Source organism: Clinocottus analis, unplaced genomic scaffold (assembly GCF_023055335.1).
Source record: "Clinocottus analis isolate CAN_PGR_092001 unplaced genomic scaffold, fCliAna1.0.p SCAF_29, whole genome shotgun sequence".
Classification (NCBI taxonomy): Eukaryota; Metazoa; Chordata; class Actinopteri; order Perciformes; family Cottidae; genus Clinocottus; species Clinocottus analis.
The window spans coordinates 434,456-448,157 of NW_027176031.1; the positions used below are offsets into that span (position 1 = coordinate 434,456).

Consider the following 13,702-nt stretch of genomic DNA (forward strand, 5'->3'; position numbering starts at 1 on the left):
TCACAAGAACGAACGATTAAAAAAAATGCAGATTATGTAAATAATCATTAGAATATTTTGGAAATACTTTCGATAATCTGTTAAACTTGATGGCAAACTACGAACTGTAGTATTGAAGTATTTATATTCTCTCTCAGCTTCAGCCCTCATTGTTTTATTTTATTGCTACAGAAGCTTTGAGAGTTAAGCCTAGTTTTTGCTTCTGCGTCAGGTCGACGTAACGCCGTCGTTGAGCATTCGAAGTTCTGCGTCGAGGGACCGCGTTGCTCTGTAATTCACCGCCATGCCATCAGGGGGGTGTGGCTGTGTGCTTTCAGACGTAGGTACGCCGTCGACCTGACGCAGAAGCACAAACTAGGCTTTAATCTGGACGAGCTCTTGAGTCTAACTCATGTTTCTGATTATCATCTTTTTAATCAAGTGTTTTGTTACATTACAATAAAAAAAAGTCAACACGAGTTGGGTGGTGTTTGATAAACTCTGCATATTATTATGATCAGATTATAATCTGCATATAATCCATAAAATAAATGGATATGAGTCATTGGTATTGTATTTAATTCAGCATGTTTGAAACTGAAAAAAGACAGTTTAGTAGCTTTACACTCTGTAAACTTCGTTTGCCTTTCAAAGTCCTTCGTTCATGTCTATTCTTCATTCGAGGGTTCGATGCTCTGCCATCAGGGTTCCATCTTTTTTTAATCAAAATGAACAATTTATATCTTTCCAAAAACTCTGACTCCTCATTGGCTTTGGCCAATTTTCTGTAAAGAACATATATGGTGAACCATTTTCAATGAGCACACACTGTTCACAACCCCTGCACTTTTAGGAGGAGAGTAAAAAAAAGAAGAAAAGCTTACAGCACCTGGTATTCCCAGGCGGTCTCCCATCCAAGTACTGACCAGGCCCGACCCTGCTTAGCTTCCGAGATCAGACGAGATCGGGCGTGTTCAGGGTGGTATGGCCGTAGGCCAAGGCTCAGCCTGCCAGACGCACTTTTAAAGACTGGGGTAGAGGGCCCTGCCGCTTCTCCGCAGGGGACTCTTTGAAATTCAGAGCGCCTCGTCTCCGGCCTTGAATTTCATCAATTTTGGCAACCATTTAAAGCTCGGGGTTGGACGCTCTCACCTCAGGCTTCTATGCTCTAACCACAAGGTTCTAGGGTTCTATGCTCTGACTTCAGCGTTCTATGCTGTAACCTCGGGGTTCCAGGGTTCTATGCTCTGACCTCAGGGCTCCGGAACAGCCCGTCAGCGAGTGAAGAAATACGGATGTCCCGAAAATACATCAGCCCCCCCTCCCCCCCCAAAAAAGAAAAGCTTACAGCACCTGGTATTCCCAGGCGGTCTCCCATCCAAGTACTGACCAGGCCCGACCCTGCTTAGCTTCCGAGATCAGACGAGATCGGGCGTGTTCAGGGTGGTATGGCCGTAAGCGAAGGCTCAGCCTGCCAGACGCACTTTTAAAGACTGGGGTAGAGGGCCCTGCCGCTTCTCCGCAGCGGACTCTTTGAAATTCAGAGCGCCTCGTCTCCGGCCTTGAATTTCATCAATTTTGGCAACCATTTAAAGCTCCGGGTTTCTGGTGTTGGATGCTCTCACCTCAGGCTTCAACGCTCTAACCACAAGGTTCTAGGGTTCTATGTTCTGACTTCAGCGTTCTATGCTGTAACCTCGAGGTTCCAGGGTTCTATGCTCTGACTTCAGGGCTCCGGAACAGCCCGTCAGCGAGTGAAGAAATACGGACATCCCGAAAATACATCAGCCCCCCAAAAGGTCCCGGAAGCAGTCATTAAGACATTCAAATGAACCTTGTGTGCTGGGCAGGTGTGTGGGGGCGCTTTTCTTTCTTTTTTCAATCCAAAGACAAATGGTAGGACTTATATCTTTCCAAAAACTCTGACTCCTTATTGGCTTTGGCCAATTTTCTGTAAAGAACATATATGGTGAACCATTTTCAATGAGCACACACTGTTCACAACCCCTGCACTTTTAGGAGGAGAGTAAAAAAAAAGAAGAAAAGCTTACAGCACCTGGTATTCCCAGGCGGTCTCCCATCCAAGTACTGACCAGGCCCGACCCTGCTTAGCTTCCGAGATCAGACGAGATCGGGCGTGTTCAGGGTGGTATGGCCGTAAGCGAAGGCTCAGCCTGCCAGACGCACTTTTAAAGACTGGGGTAGAGGGCCCTGCCGCTTCTCCGCAGGGGACTCTTTGAAATTCAGAGCGCCTCGTCTCCTGCCTTGAATTTCATCAATTTTGGCAACCATTTAAAGCTCGGGGTTGGACGCTCTCACCTCAGGCTTCTATGCTCTAACCACAAGGTTCTAGGGTTCTATGCTCTGACTTCAGCGTTCTATGCTGTAACCTCGGGGTTCCAGGGTTCTATGCTCTGACCTCAGGGCTCCGGAACAGCCCGTCAGCGAGTGAAGAAATACGGATGTCCCGAAAATACATCAGCCCCCCCTCCCCCCCCAAAAAAGAAAAGCTTACAGCACCTGGTATTCCCAGGCGGTCTCCCATCCAAGTACTGACCAGGCCCGACCCTGCTTAGCTTCCGAGATCAGACGAGATCGGGCGTGTTCAGGGTGGTATGGCCGTAAGCGAAGGCTCAGCCTGCCAGACGCACTTTTAAAGACTGGGGTAGAGGGCCCTGCCGCTTCTCCGCAGGGGACTCTTTGAAATTCAGAGCGCCTCGTCTCCTGCCTTGAATTTCATCAATTTTGGCAACCATTTAAAGCTCGGGGTTGGACGCTCTCACCTCAGGCTTCTATGCTCTAACCACAAGGTTCTAGGGTTCTATGCTCTGACTTCAGCGTTCTATGCTGTAACCTCGGGGTTCCAGGGTTCTATGCTCTGACCTCAGGGCTCCGGAACAGCCCGTCAGCGAGTGAAGAAATACGGATGTCCCGAAAATACATCAGCCCCCCCTCCCCCCCCAAAAAAGAAAAGCTTACAGCACCTGGTATTCCCAGGCGGTCTCCCATCCAAGTACTGACCAGGCCCGACCCTGCTTAGCTTCCGAGATCAGACGAGATCGGGCGTGTTCAGGGTGGTATGGCCGTAAGCGAAGGCTCAGCCTGCCAGACGCACTTTTAAAGACTGGGGTAGAGGGCCCTGCCGCTTCTCCGCAGGGGACTCTTTGAAATTCAGAGCGCCTCGTCTCCGGCCTTGAATTTCATCAATTTTGGCAACCATTTAAAGCTCCGGGTTTCTGGTGTTGGATGCTCTCACCTCAGGCTTCAAGGCTCTAACCACAAGGTTCTAGGGTTCTATGTTCTGACTTCAGCGTTCTATGCTGTAACCTCGGGGTTCCAGGGTTCTATGCTCTGACCTCAGGGCTCCGGAACAGCCCGTCAGCGAGTGAAGAAATACGGATGTCCCGAAAATACATCAGCCCCCCCTCTCCCCCCAAAAAAGAAAAGCTTACAGCACCTGGTATTCCCAGGCGGTCTCCCATCCAAGTACTGACCAGGCCCGACCCTGCTTAGCTTCCGAGATCAGACGAGATCGGGCGTGTTCAGGGTGGTATGGCCGTAAGCGAAGGCTCAGCCTGCCAGACGCACTTTTAAAGACTGGGGTAGAGGGCCCTGCCGCTTCTCCGCAGGGGACTCTTTGAAATTCAGAGCGCCTCGTCTCCGGCCTTGAATTTCATCAATTTTGGCAACCATTTAAAGCTCCGGGTTTCTGGTGTTGGATGCTCTCACCTCAGGCTTCAAGGCTCTAACCACAAGGTTCTAGGGTTCTATGTTCTGACTTCAGCGTTCTATGCTGTAACCTCGGGGTTCCAGGGTCTATGCTCTGACCTCAGGGCTCCGGAACAGCCCGTCAGCGAGTGAAGAAATACGGATGTCCCGAAAATACATCAGCCCCCCCTCCCCCCCAAAAAAAGAAAAGCTTACAGCACCTGGTATTCCCAGGCGGTCTCCCATCCAAGTACTGACCAGGCCCGACCCTGCTTAGCTTCCGAGATCAGACGAGATCGGGCGTGTTCAGGGTGGTATGGCCGTAAGCGAAGGCTCAGCCTGCCAGACGCACTTTTAAAGACTGGGGTAGAGGGCCCTGCCGCTTCTCCGCAGGGGACTCTTTGAAATTCAGAGCGCCTCGTCTCCGGCCTTGAATTTCATCAATTTTGGCAACCATTTAAAGCTCGGGGTTGGACGCTCTCACCTCAGGCTTCTATGCTCTAACCACAAGGTTCTAGGGTTCTATGCTCTGACTTCAGCGTTCTATGCTGTAACCTCGGGGTTCCAGGGTTCTATGCTCTGACCTCAGGGCTCCGGAACAGCCCGTCAGCGAGTGAAGAAATACGGATGTCCCGAAAATACATCAGCCCCCCCTCCCCCCCAAAAAAAGAAAAGCTTACAGCACCTGGTATTCCCAGGCGGTCTCCCATCCAAGTACTGACCAGGCCCGACCCTGCTTAGCTTCCGAGATCAGACGAGATCGGGCGTGTTCAGGGTGGTATGGCCGTAAGCGAAGGCTCAGCCTGCCAGACGCACTTTTAAAGACTGGGGTAGAGGGCCCTGCCGCTTCTCCGCAGGGGACTCTTTGAAATTCAGAGCGCCTCGTCTCCGGCCTTGAATTTCATCAATTTTGGCAACCATTTAAAGCTCCGGGTTTCTGGTGTTGGATGCTCTCACCTCAGGCTTCAAGGCTCTAACCACAAGGTTCTAGGGTTCTATGTTCTGACTTCAGCGTTCTATGCTGTAACCTCGAGGTTCCAGGATTCTATGCTCTGACTTCAGGGCTCCGGAACAGCCCGTCAGCGAGTGAAGAAATACGGACGTCCCGAAAATACATCAGCCCCCCAAAAGGTCCCGGAAGCAGTCATTAAGACATTCAAATGAACCTTGTGTGCTGGGCAGGTGTGTGGGGGCGCTTTTCTTTCTTTTTTCAATCCAAAGACAAATGGTAGGACTTATATCTTTCCAAAAACTCTGACTCCTTATTGGCTTTGGCCAATTTTCTGTAAAGAACATATATGGTGAACCATTTTCAATGAGCACACACTGTTCACAACCCCTGCACTTTTAGGAGGAGAGTAAAAAAAAGAAGAAAAGCTTACAGCACCTGGTATTCCCAGGCGGTCTCCCATCCAAGTACTGACCAGGCCCGACCCTGCTTAGCTTCCGAGATCAGACGAGATCGGGCGTGTTCAGGGTGGTATGGCCGTAAGCGAAGGCTCAGCCTGCCAGACGCACTTTTAAAGACTGGGGTAGAGGGCCCTGCCGCTTCTCCGCAGGGGACTCTTTGAAATTCAGAGCGCCTCGTCTCCGGCCTTGAATTTCATCAATTTTGGCAACCATTTAAAGCTCCGGGTTTCTGGTGTTGGATGCTCTCACCTCAGGCTTCAAGGCTCTAACCACAAGGTTCTAGGGTTCTATGTTCTGACTTCAGCGTTCTATGCTGTAACCTCGGGGTTCCAGGGTCTATGCTCTGACCTCAGGGCTCCGGAACAGCCCGTCAGCGAGTGAAGAAATACGGATGTCCCGAAAATACATCAGCCCCCCCTCCCCCCCAAAAAAAGAAAAGCTTACAGCACCTGGTATTCCCAGGCGGTCTCCCATCCAAGTACTGACCAGGCCCGACCCTGCTTAGCTTCCGAGATCAGACGAGATCGGGCGTGTTCAGGGTGGTATGGCCGTAAGCGAAGGCTCAGCCTGCCAGACGCACTTTTAAAGACTGGGGTAGAGGGCCCTGCCGCTTCTCCGCAGGGGACTCTTTGAAATTCAGAGCGCCTCGTCTCCGGCCTTGAATTTCATCAATTTTGGCAACCATTTAAAGCTCGGGGTTGGACGCTCTCACCTCAGGCTTCTATGCTCTAACCACAAGGTTCTAGGGTTCTATGCTCTGACTTCAGCGTTCTATGCTGTAACCTCGGGGTTCCAGGGTTCTATGCTCTGACCTCAGGGCTCCGGAACAGCCCGTCAGCGAGTGAAGAAATACGGATGTCCCGAAAATACATCAGCCCCCCCTCCCCCCCAAAAAAAGAAAAGCTTACAGCACCTGGTATTCCCAGGCGGTCTCCCATCCAAGTACTGACCAGGCCCGACCCTGCTTAGCTTCCGAGATCAGACGAGATCGGGCGTGTTCAGGGTGGTATGGCCGTAAGCGAAGGCTCAGCCTGCCAGACGCACTTTTAAAGACTGGGGTAGAGGGCCCTGCCGCTTCTCCGCAGGGGACTCTTTGAAATTCAGAGCGCCTCGTCTCCGGCCTTGAATTTCATCAATTTTGGCAACCATTTAAAGCTCCGGGTTTCTGGTGTTGGATGCTCTCACCTCAGGCTTCAAGGCTCTAACCACAAGGTTCTAGGGTTCTATGTTCTGACTTCAGCGTTCTATGCTGTAACCTCGAGGTTCCAGGATTCTATGCTCTGACTTCAGGGCTCCGGAACAGCCCGTCAGCGAGTGAAGAAATACGGACGTCCCGAAAATACATCAGCCCCCCAAAAGGTCCCGGAAGCAGTCATTAAGACATTCAAATGAACCTTGTGTGCTGGGCAGGTGTGTGGGGGCGCTTTTCTTTCTTTTTTCAATCCAAAGACAAATGGTAGGACTTATATCTTTCCAAAAACTCTGACTCCTTATTGGCTTTGGCCAATTTTCTGTAAAGAACATATATGGTGAACCATTTTCAATGAGCACACACTGTTCACAACCCCTGCACTTTTAGGAGGAGAGTAAAAAAAAGAAGAAAAGCTTACAGCACCTGGTATTCCCAGGCGGTCTCCCATCCAAGTACTGACCAGGCCCGACCCTGCTTAGCTTCCGAGATCAGACGAGATCGGGCGTGTTCAGGGTGGTATGGCCGTAAGCGAAGGCTCAGCCTGCCAGACGCACTTTTAAAGACTGGGGTAGAGGGCCCTGCCGCTTCTCCGCAGGGGACTCTTTGAAATTCAGAGCGCCTCGTCTCCGGCCTTGAATTTCATCAATTTTGGCAACCATTTAAAGCTCCGGGTTTCTGGTGTTGGATGCTCTCACCTCAGGCTTCAAGGCTCTAACCACAAGGTTCTAGGGTTCTATGTTCTGACTTCAGCGTTCTATGCTGTAACCTCGGGGTTCCAGGGTCTATGCTCTGACCTCAGGGCTCCGGAACAGCCCGTCAGCGAGTGAAGAAATACGGATGTCCCGAAAATACATCAGCCCCCCCTCCCCCCCCAAAAAAGAAAAGCTAACAGCACCTGGTATTCCCAGGCGGTCTCCCATCCAAGTACTGACCAGGCCCGACCCTGCTTAGCTTCCGAGATCAGACGAGATCGGGCGTGTTCAGGGTGGTATGGCCGTAAGCGAAGACTCAGCCTGCCAGACGCACTTTTAAAGACTGGGGTAGAGGGCCCTGCCGCTTCTCCGCAGGGGACTCTTTGAAATTCAGAGCGCCTCGTCTCCGGCCTTGAATTTCATCAATTTTGGCAACCATTTAAAGCTCGGGGTTGGACGCTCTCACCTCAGGCTTCTATGCTCTAACCACAAGGTTCTAGGGTTCTATGCTCTGACTTCAGCGTTCTATGCTGTAACCTCTGGGTTCCAGGGTCTATGCTCTGACCTCAGGGCTCCGGAACAGCCCGTCAGCGAGTGAAGAAATACGGATGTCCCGAAAATACATCAGCCCCCCCTCCCCCCCAAAAAAAGAAAAGCTTACAGCACCTGGTATTCCCAGGCGGTCTCCCATCCAAGTACTGACCAGGCCCGACCCTGCTTAGCTTCCGAGATCAGACGAGATCGGGCGTGTTCAGGGTGGTATGGCCGTAAGCGAAGGCTCAGCCTGCCAGACGCACTTTTAAAGACTGGGGTAGAGGGCCCTGCCGCTTCTCCGCAGGGGACTCTTTGAAATTCAGAGCGCCTCGTCTCCGGCCTTGAATTTCATCAATTTTGGCAACCATTTAAAGCTCCGGGTTTCTGGTGTTGGATGCTCTCACCTCAGGCTTCAAGGCTCTAACCACAAGGTTCTAGGGTTCTATGTTCTGACTTCAGCGTTCTATGCTGTAACCTCGGGGTTCCAGGGTTCTATGCTCTGACCTCAGGGCTCCGGAACAGCCCGTCAGCGAGTGAAGAAATACGGATGTCCCGAAAATACATCAGCCCCCCCTCTCCCCCCAAAAAAGAAAAGCTTACAGCACCTGGTATTCCCAGGCGGTCTCCCATCCAAGTACTGACCAGGCCCGACCCTGCTTAGCTTCCGAGATCAGACGAGATCGGGCGTGTTCAGGGTGGTATGGCCGTAAGCGAAGGCTCAGCCTGCCAGACGCACTTTTAAAGACTGGGGTAGAGGGCCCTGCCGCTTCTCCGCAGGGGACTCTTTGAAATTCAGAGCGCCTCGTCTCCGGCCTTGAATTTCATCAATTTTGGCAACCATTTAAAGCTCCGGGTTTCTGGTGTTGGATGCTCTCACCTCAGGCTTCAAGGCTCTAACCACAAGGTTCTAGGGTTCTATGTTCTGACTTCAGCGTTCTATGCTGTAACCTCGGGGTTCCAGGGTCTATGCTCTGACCTCAGGGCTCCGGAACAGCCCGTCAGCGAGTGAAGAAATACGGATGTCCCGAAAATACATCAGCCCCCCCTCCCCCCCAAAAAAAGAAAAGCTTACAGCACCTGGTATTCCCAGGCGGTCTCCCATCCAAGTACTGACCAGGCCCGACCCTGCTTAGCTTCCGAGATCAGACGAGATCGGGCGTGTTCAGGGTGGTATGGCCGTAAGCGAAGGCTCAGCCTGCCAGACGCACTTTTAAAGACTGGGGTAGAGGGCCCTGCCGCTTCTCCGCAGGGGACTCTTTGAAATTCAGAGCGCCTCGTCTCCGGCCTTGAATTTCATCAATTTTGGCAACCATTTAAAGCTCGGGGTTGGACGCTCTCACCTCAGGCTTCTATGCTCTAACCACAAGGTTCTAGGGTTCTATGCTCTGACTTCAGCGTTCTATGCTGTAACCTCGGGGTTCCAGGGTTCTATGCTCTGACCTCAGGGCTCCGGAACAGCCCGTCAGCGAGTGAAGAAATACGGATGTCCCGAAAATACATCAGCCCCCCCTCCCCCCCAAAAAAAGAAAAGCTTACAGCACCTGGTATTCCCAGGCGGTCTCCCATCCAAGTACTGACCAGGCCCGACCCTGCTTAGCTTCCGAGATCAGACGAGATCGGGCGTGTTCAGGGTGGTATGGCCGTAAGCGAAGGCTCAGCCTGCCAGACGCACTTTTAAAGACTGGGGTAGAGGGCCCTGCCGCTTCTCCGCAGGGGACTCTTTGAAATTCAGAGCGCCTCGTCTCCGGCCTTGAATTTCATCAATTTTGGCAACCATTTAAAGCTCCGGGTTTCTGGTGTTGGATGCTCTCACCTCAGGCTTCAAGGCTCTAACCACAAGGTTCTAGGGTTCTATGTTCTGACTTCAGCGTTCTATGCTGTAACCTCGAGGTTCCAGGATTCTATGCTCTGACTTCAGGGCTCCGGAACAGCCCGTCAGCGAGTGAAGAAATACGGACGTCCCGAAAATACATCAGCCCCCCAAAAGGTCCCGGAAGCAGTCATTAAGACATTCAAATGAACCTTGTGTGCTGGGCAGGTGTGTGGGGGCGCTTTTCTTTCTTTTTTCAATCCAAAGACAAATGGTAGGACTTATATCTTTCCAAAAACTCTGACTCCTTATTGGCTTTGGCCAATTTTCTGTAAAGAACATATATGGTGAACCATTTTCAATGAGCACACACTGTTCACAACCCCTGCACTTTTAGGAGGAGAGTAAAAAAAAGAAGAAAAGCTTACAGCACCTGGTATTCCCAGGCGGTCTCCCATCCAAGTACTGACCAGGCCCGACCCTGCTTAGCTTCCGAGATCAGACGAGATCGGGCGTGTTCAGGGTGGTATGGCCGTAAGCGAAGGCTCAGCCTGCCAGACGCACTTTTAAAGACTGGGGTAGAGGGCCCTGCCGCTTCTCCGCAGGGGACTCTTTGAAATTCAGAGCGCCTCGTCTCCGGCCTTGAATTTCATCAATTTTGGCAACCATTTAAAGCTCCGGGTTTCTGGTGTTGGATGCTCTCACCTCAGGCTTCAAGGCTCTAACCACAAGGTTCTAGGGTTCTATGTTCTGACTTCAGCGTTCTATGCTGTAACCTCGGGGTTCCAGGGTCTATGCTCTGACCTCAGGGCTCCGGAACAGCCCGTCAGCGAGTGAAGAAATACGGATGTCCCGAAAATACATCAGCCCCCCCTCCCCCCCCAAAAAAGAAAAGCTAACAGCACCTGGTATTCCCAGGCGGTCTCCCATCCAAGTACTGACCAGGCCCGACCCTGCTTAGCTTCCGAGATCAGACGAGATCGGGCGTGTTCAGGGTGGTATGGCCGTAAGCGAAGGCTCAGCCTGCCAGACGCACTTTTAAAGACTGGGGTAGAGGGCCCTGCCGCTTCTCCGCAGGGGACTCTTTGAAATTCAGAGCGCCTCGTCTCCGGCCTTGAATTTCATCAATTTTGGCAACCATTTAAAGCTCCGGGTTTCTGGTGTTGGATGCTCTCACCTCAGGCTTCAAGGCTCTAACCACAAGGTTCTAGGGTTCTATGTTCTGACTTCAGCGTTCTATGCTGTAACCTCGGGGTTCCAGGGTCTATGCTCTGACCTCAGGGCTCCGGAACAGCCCGTCAGCGAGTGAAGAAATACGGATGTCCCGAAAATACATCAGCCCCCCCTCCCCCCCCAAAAAAGAAAAGCTAACAGCACCTGGTATTCCCAGGCGGTCTCCCATCCAAGTACTGACCAGGCCCGACCCTGCTTAGCTTCCGAGATCAGACGAGATCGGGCGTGTTCAGGGTGGTATGGCCGTAAGCGAAGACTCAGCCTGCCAGACGCACTTTTAAAGACTGGGGTAGAGGGCCCTGCCGCTTCTCCGCAGGGGACTCTTTGAAATTCAGAGCGCCTCGTCTCCGGCCTTGAATTTCATCAATTTTGGCAACCATTTAAAGCTCCGGGTTTCTGGTGTTGGATGCTCTCACCTCAGGCTTCAACGCTCTAACCACAAGGTTCTAGGGTTCTATGTTCTGACTTCAGCGTTCTATGCTGTAACCTCGAGGTTCCAGGATTCTATGCTCTGACTTCAGGGCTCCGGAACAGCCCGTCAGCGAGTGAAGAAATACGGACGTCCCGAAAATACATCAGCCCCCCCTCCCCCCCAAAAAAAGAAAAGCTTACAGCATCTGGTATTCCCAGGCGGTCTCCAGTCCAAGTACTGACCAGGCCCGACCCTGCTTAGCTTCCGAGATCAGACGAGATCGGGCCTGTTCAGGGTGGTATGGCCGTAAGCGAAGGCTCAGCCTGCCAGACGCACTTTTAAAGACTGGGGTAGAGGGCCCTGCCGCTTCTCCGCAGGGGACTCTTTGAAATTCAGAGCGCCTCGTCTCCGGCCTTGAATTTCATCAATTTTGGCAACCATTTAAAGCTCCGGGTTTCTGGTGTTGGATGCTCTCACCTCAGGCTTCAAGGCTCTAACCACAAGGTTCTAGGGTTCTATGTTCTGACTTCAGCGTTCTATGCTGTAACCTCGGGGTTCCAGGGTTCTATGCTCTGACCTCAGGGCTCCGGAACAGCCCGTCAGCGAGTGAAGAAATACGGATGTCCCGAAAATACATCAGCCCCCCCTCTCCCCCCAAAAAAGAAAAGCTTACAGCACCTGGTATTCCCAGGCGGTCTCCCATCCAAGTACTGACCAGGCCCGACCCTGCTTAGCTTCCGAGATCAGACGAGATCGGGCGTGTTCAGGGTGGTATGGCCGTAAGCGAAGGCTCAGCCTGCCAGACGCACTTTTAAAGACTGGGGTAGAGGGCCCTGCCGCTTCTCCGCAGGGGACTCTTTGAAATTCAGAGCGCCTCGTCTCCGGCCTTGAATTTCATCAATTTTGGCAACCATTTAAAGCTCCGGGTTTCTGGTGTTGGATGCTCTCACCTCAGGCTTCAAGGCTCTAACCACAAGGTTCTAGGGTTCTATGTTCTGACTTCAGCGTTCTATGCTGTAACCTCGGGGTTCCAGGGTCTATGCTCTGACCTCAGGGCTCCGGAACAGCCCGTCAGCGAGTGAAGAAATACGGATGTCCCGAAAATACATCAGCCCCCCCTCCCCCCCCAAAAAAGAAAAGCTAACAGCACCTGGTATTCCCAGGCGGTCTCCCATCCAAGTACTGACCAGGCCCGACCCTGCTTAGCTTCCGAGATCAGACGAGATCGGGCGTGTTCAGGGTGGTATGGCCGTAAGCGAAGACTCAGCCTGCCAGACGCACTTTTAAAGACTGGGGTAGAGGGCCCTGCCGCTTCTCCGCAGGGGACTCTTTGAAATTCAGAGCGCCTCGTCTCCGGCCTTGAATTTCATCAATTTTGGCAACCATTTAAAGCTCCGGGTTTCTGGTGTTGGATGCTCTCACCTCAGGCTTCAACGCTCTAACCACAAGGTTCTAGGGTTCTATGTTCTGACTTCAGCGTTCTATGCTGTAACCTCGAGGTTCCAGGATTCTATGCTCTGACTTCAGGGCTCCGGAACAGCCCGTCAGCGAGTGAAGAAATACGGACGTCCCGAAAATACATCAGCCCCCCCTCCCCCCCAAAAAAAGAAAAGCTTACAGCATCTGGTATTCCCAGGCGGTCTCCAGTCCAAGTACTGACCAGGCCCGACCCTGCTTAGCTTCCGAGATCAGACGAGATCGGGCCTGTTCAGGGTGGTATGGCCGTAAGCGAAGGCTCAGCCTGCCAGACGCACTTTTAAAGACTGGGGTAGAGGGCCCTGCCGCTTCTCCGCAGGGGACTCTTTGAAATTCAGAGCGCCTCGTCTCCGGCCTTGAATTTCATCAATTTTGGCAACCATTTAAAGCTCCGGGTTTCTGGTGTTGGATGCTCTCACCTCAGGCTTCAAGGCTCTAACCACAAGGTTCTAGGGTTCTATGTTCTGACTTCAGCGTTCTATGCTGTAACCTCGGGGTTCCAGGGTTCTATGCTCTGACCTCAGGGCTCCGGAACAGCCCGTCAGCGAGTGAAGAAATACGGATGTCCCGAAAATACATCAGCCCCCCCTCTCCCCCCAAAAAAGAAAAGCTTACAGCACCTGGTATTCCCAGGCGGTCTCCCATCCAAGTACTGACCAGGCCCGACCCTGCTTAGCTTCCGAGATCAGACGAGATCGGGCGTGTTCAGGGTGGTATGGCCGTAAGCGAAGGCTCAGCCTGCCAGACGCACTTTTAAAGACTGGGGTAGAGGGCCCTGCCGCTTCTCCGCAGGGGACTCTTTGAAATTCAGAGCGCCTCGTCTCCGGCCTTGAATTTCATCAATTTTGGCAACCATTTAAAGCTCCGGGTTTCTGGTGTTGGATGCTCTCACCTCAGGCTTCAAGGCTCTAACCACAAGGTTCTAGGGTTCTATGTTCTGACTTCAGCGTTCTATGCTGTAACCTCGGGGTTCCAGGGTCTATGCTCTGACCTCAGGGCTCCGGAACAGCCCGTCAGCGAGTGAAGAAATACGGATGTCCCGAAAATACATCAGCCCCCCCTCCCCCCCCAAAAAAGAAAAGCTTACAGCACCTGGTATTCCCAGGCGGTCTCCCATCCAAGTACTGACCAGGCCCGACCCTGCTTAGCTTCCGAGATCAGACGAGATCGGGCGTGTTCAGGGTGGTATGGCCGTAAGCGAAGGCTCAGCCTGCCAGACGCACTTTTAAAGACTGGGGTAGAGGGCCCTGCCGCTT

At 52.4% G+C, this 13,702-nt stretch overlaps 24 non-coding genes and 2 pseudogenes across 24 annotated transcripts; all 26 read right to left on the bottom strand.

Annotated features, from left to right (window-relative positions):
- Positions 1-856: 856 nt before the first annotated feature.
- LOC137795748 (5S ribosomal RNA) lies at positions 857-975 on the bottom strand. The gene has a single exon (XR_011078484.1). It is a non-coding gene; the product is annotated as a 5S ribosomal RNA (ribosomal RNA).
- A 345-nt stretch (positions 976-1,320) lies between these two features.
- LOC137795669 (5S ribosomal RNA) lies at positions 1,321-1,439 on the bottom strand. Its single transcript, XR_011078410.1, has one exon. It is a non-coding gene; the product is annotated as a 5S ribosomal RNA (ribosomal RNA).
- Positions 1,440-2,023: 584 nt separating this feature from the next.
- On the bottom strand, positions 2,024-2,142 carry LOC137795786 (5S ribosomal RNA). Its single transcript, XR_011078512.1, has one exon. It is a non-coding gene; the product is annotated as a 5S ribosomal RNA (ribosomal RNA).
- Positions 2,143-2,487: 345 nt separating this feature from the next.
- LOC137795797 (5S ribosomal RNA) lies at positions 2,488-2,606 on the bottom strand. Its single transcript, XR_011078523.1, has one exon. It is a non-coding gene; the product is annotated as a 5S ribosomal RNA (ribosomal RNA).
- Positions 2,607-2,951: 345 nt separating this feature from the next.
- On the bottom strand, positions 2,952-3,070 carry LOC137795808 (5S ribosomal RNA). Its single transcript, XR_011078534.1, has one exon. It is a non-coding gene; the product is annotated as a 5S ribosomal RNA (ribosomal RNA).
- A 354-nt stretch (positions 3,071-3,424) lies between these two features.
- On the bottom strand, positions 3,425-3,543 carry LOC137795820 (5S ribosomal RNA). Its single transcript, XR_011078545.1, has one exon. It is a non-coding gene; the product is annotated as a 5S ribosomal RNA (ribosomal RNA).
- A 353-nt stretch (positions 3,544-3,896) lies between these two features.
- Positions 3,897-4,015, bottom strand: LOC137795675 (5S ribosomal RNA). Its single transcript, XR_011078416.1, has one exon. It is a non-coding gene; the product is annotated as a 5S ribosomal RNA (ribosomal RNA).
- A 345-nt stretch (positions 4,016-4,360) lies between these two features.
- Positions 4,361-4,479, bottom strand: LOC137795686 (5S ribosomal RNA). The gene has a single exon (XR_011078427.1). It is a non-coding gene; the product is annotated as a 5S ribosomal RNA (ribosomal RNA).
- A 583-nt stretch (positions 4,480-5,062) lies between these two features.
- On the bottom strand, positions 5,063-5,181 carry LOC137795698 (5S ribosomal RNA). The gene has a single exon (XR_011078438.1). It is a non-coding gene; the product is annotated as a 5S ribosomal RNA (ribosomal RNA).
- Positions 5,182-5,534: 353 nt separating this feature from the next.
- On the bottom strand, positions 5,535-5,653 carry LOC137795710 (5S ribosomal RNA). The gene has a single exon (XR_011078449.1). It is a non-coding gene; the product is annotated as a 5S ribosomal RNA (ribosomal RNA).
- A 345-nt stretch (positions 5,654-5,998) lies between these two features.
- Positions 5,999-6,117, bottom strand: LOC137795722 (5S ribosomal RNA). The gene has a single exon (XR_011078460.1). It is a non-coding gene; the product is annotated as a 5S ribosomal RNA (ribosomal RNA).
- Positions 6,118-6,700: 583 nt separating this feature from the next.
- LOC137795734 (5S ribosomal RNA) lies at positions 6,701-6,819 on the bottom strand. Its single transcript, XR_011078471.1, has one exon. It is a non-coding gene; the product is annotated as a 5S ribosomal RNA (ribosomal RNA).
- Positions 6,820-7,172: 353 nt separating this feature from the next.
- On the bottom strand, positions 7,173-7,291 carry LOC137795736 (5S ribosomal RNA). Its single transcript, XR_011078473.1, has one exon. It is a non-coding gene; the product is annotated as a 5S ribosomal RNA (ribosomal RNA).
- A 344-nt stretch (positions 7,292-7,635) lies between these two features.
- Positions 7,636-7,754, bottom strand: LOC137795745 (5S ribosomal RNA). The gene has a single exon (XR_011078482.1). It is a non-coding gene; the product is annotated as a 5S ribosomal RNA (ribosomal RNA).
- A 354-nt stretch (positions 7,755-8,108) lies between these two features.
- LOC137795757 (5S ribosomal RNA) lies at positions 8,109-8,227 on the bottom strand. The gene has a single exon (XR_011078493.1). It is a non-coding gene; the product is annotated as a 5S ribosomal RNA (ribosomal RNA).
- Positions 8,228-8,580: 353 nt separating this feature from the next.
- On the bottom strand, positions 8,581-8,699 carry LOC137795769 (5S ribosomal RNA). The gene has a single exon (XR_011078504.1). It is a non-coding gene; the product is annotated as a 5S ribosomal RNA (ribosomal RNA).
- Positions 8,700-9,044: 345 nt separating this feature from the next.
- On the bottom strand, positions 9,045-9,163 carry LOC137795780 (5S ribosomal RNA). The gene has a single exon (XR_011078511.1). It is a non-coding gene; the product is annotated as a 5S ribosomal RNA (ribosomal RNA).
- Positions 9,164-9,746: 583 nt separating this feature from the next.
- LOC137795787 (5S ribosomal RNA) lies at positions 9,747-9,865 on the bottom strand. Its single transcript, XR_011078513.1, has one exon. It is a non-coding gene; the product is annotated as a 5S ribosomal RNA (ribosomal RNA).
- Positions 9,866-10,218: 353 nt separating this feature from the next.
- LOC137795737 (5S ribosomal RNA) lies at positions 10,219-10,337 on the bottom strand. The gene has a single exon (XR_011078474.1). It is a non-coding gene; the product is annotated as a 5S ribosomal RNA (ribosomal RNA).
- Positions 10,338-10,690: 353 nt separating this feature from the next.
- LOC137795738 (5S ribosomal RNA) lies at positions 10,691-10,809 on the bottom strand. The gene has a single exon (XR_011078475.1). It is a non-coding gene; the product is annotated as a 5S ribosomal RNA (ribosomal RNA).
- A 354-nt stretch (positions 10,810-11,163) lies between these two features.
- LOC137795779 (5S ribosomal RNA) lies at positions 11,164-11,282 on the bottom strand (annotated as a pseudogene).
- A 354-nt stretch (positions 11,283-11,636) lies between these two features.
- Positions 11,637-11,755, bottom strand: LOC137795788 (5S ribosomal RNA). Its single transcript, XR_011078514.1, has one exon. It is a non-coding gene; the product is annotated as a 5S ribosomal RNA (ribosomal RNA).
- Positions 11,756-12,108: 353 nt separating this feature from the next.
- LOC137795739 (5S ribosomal RNA) lies at positions 12,109-12,227 on the bottom strand. Its single transcript, XR_011078476.1, has one exon. It is a non-coding gene; the product is annotated as a 5S ribosomal RNA (ribosomal RNA).
- A 354-nt stretch (positions 12,228-12,581) lies between these two features.
- On the bottom strand, positions 12,582-12,700 carry LOC137795781 (5S ribosomal RNA; annotated as a pseudogene).
- Positions 12,701-13,054: 354 nt separating this feature from the next.
- LOC137795789 (5S ribosomal RNA) lies at positions 13,055-13,173 on the bottom strand. Its single transcript, XR_011078515.1, has one exon. It is a non-coding gene; the product is annotated as a 5S ribosomal RNA (ribosomal RNA).
- Positions 13,174-13,526: 353 nt separating this feature from the next.
- LOC137795790 (5S ribosomal RNA) lies at positions 13,527-13,645 on the bottom strand. Its single transcript, XR_011078516.1, has one exon. It is a non-coding gene; the product is annotated as a 5S ribosomal RNA (ribosomal RNA).
- Positions 13,646-13,702: the final 57 nt, after the last annotated feature.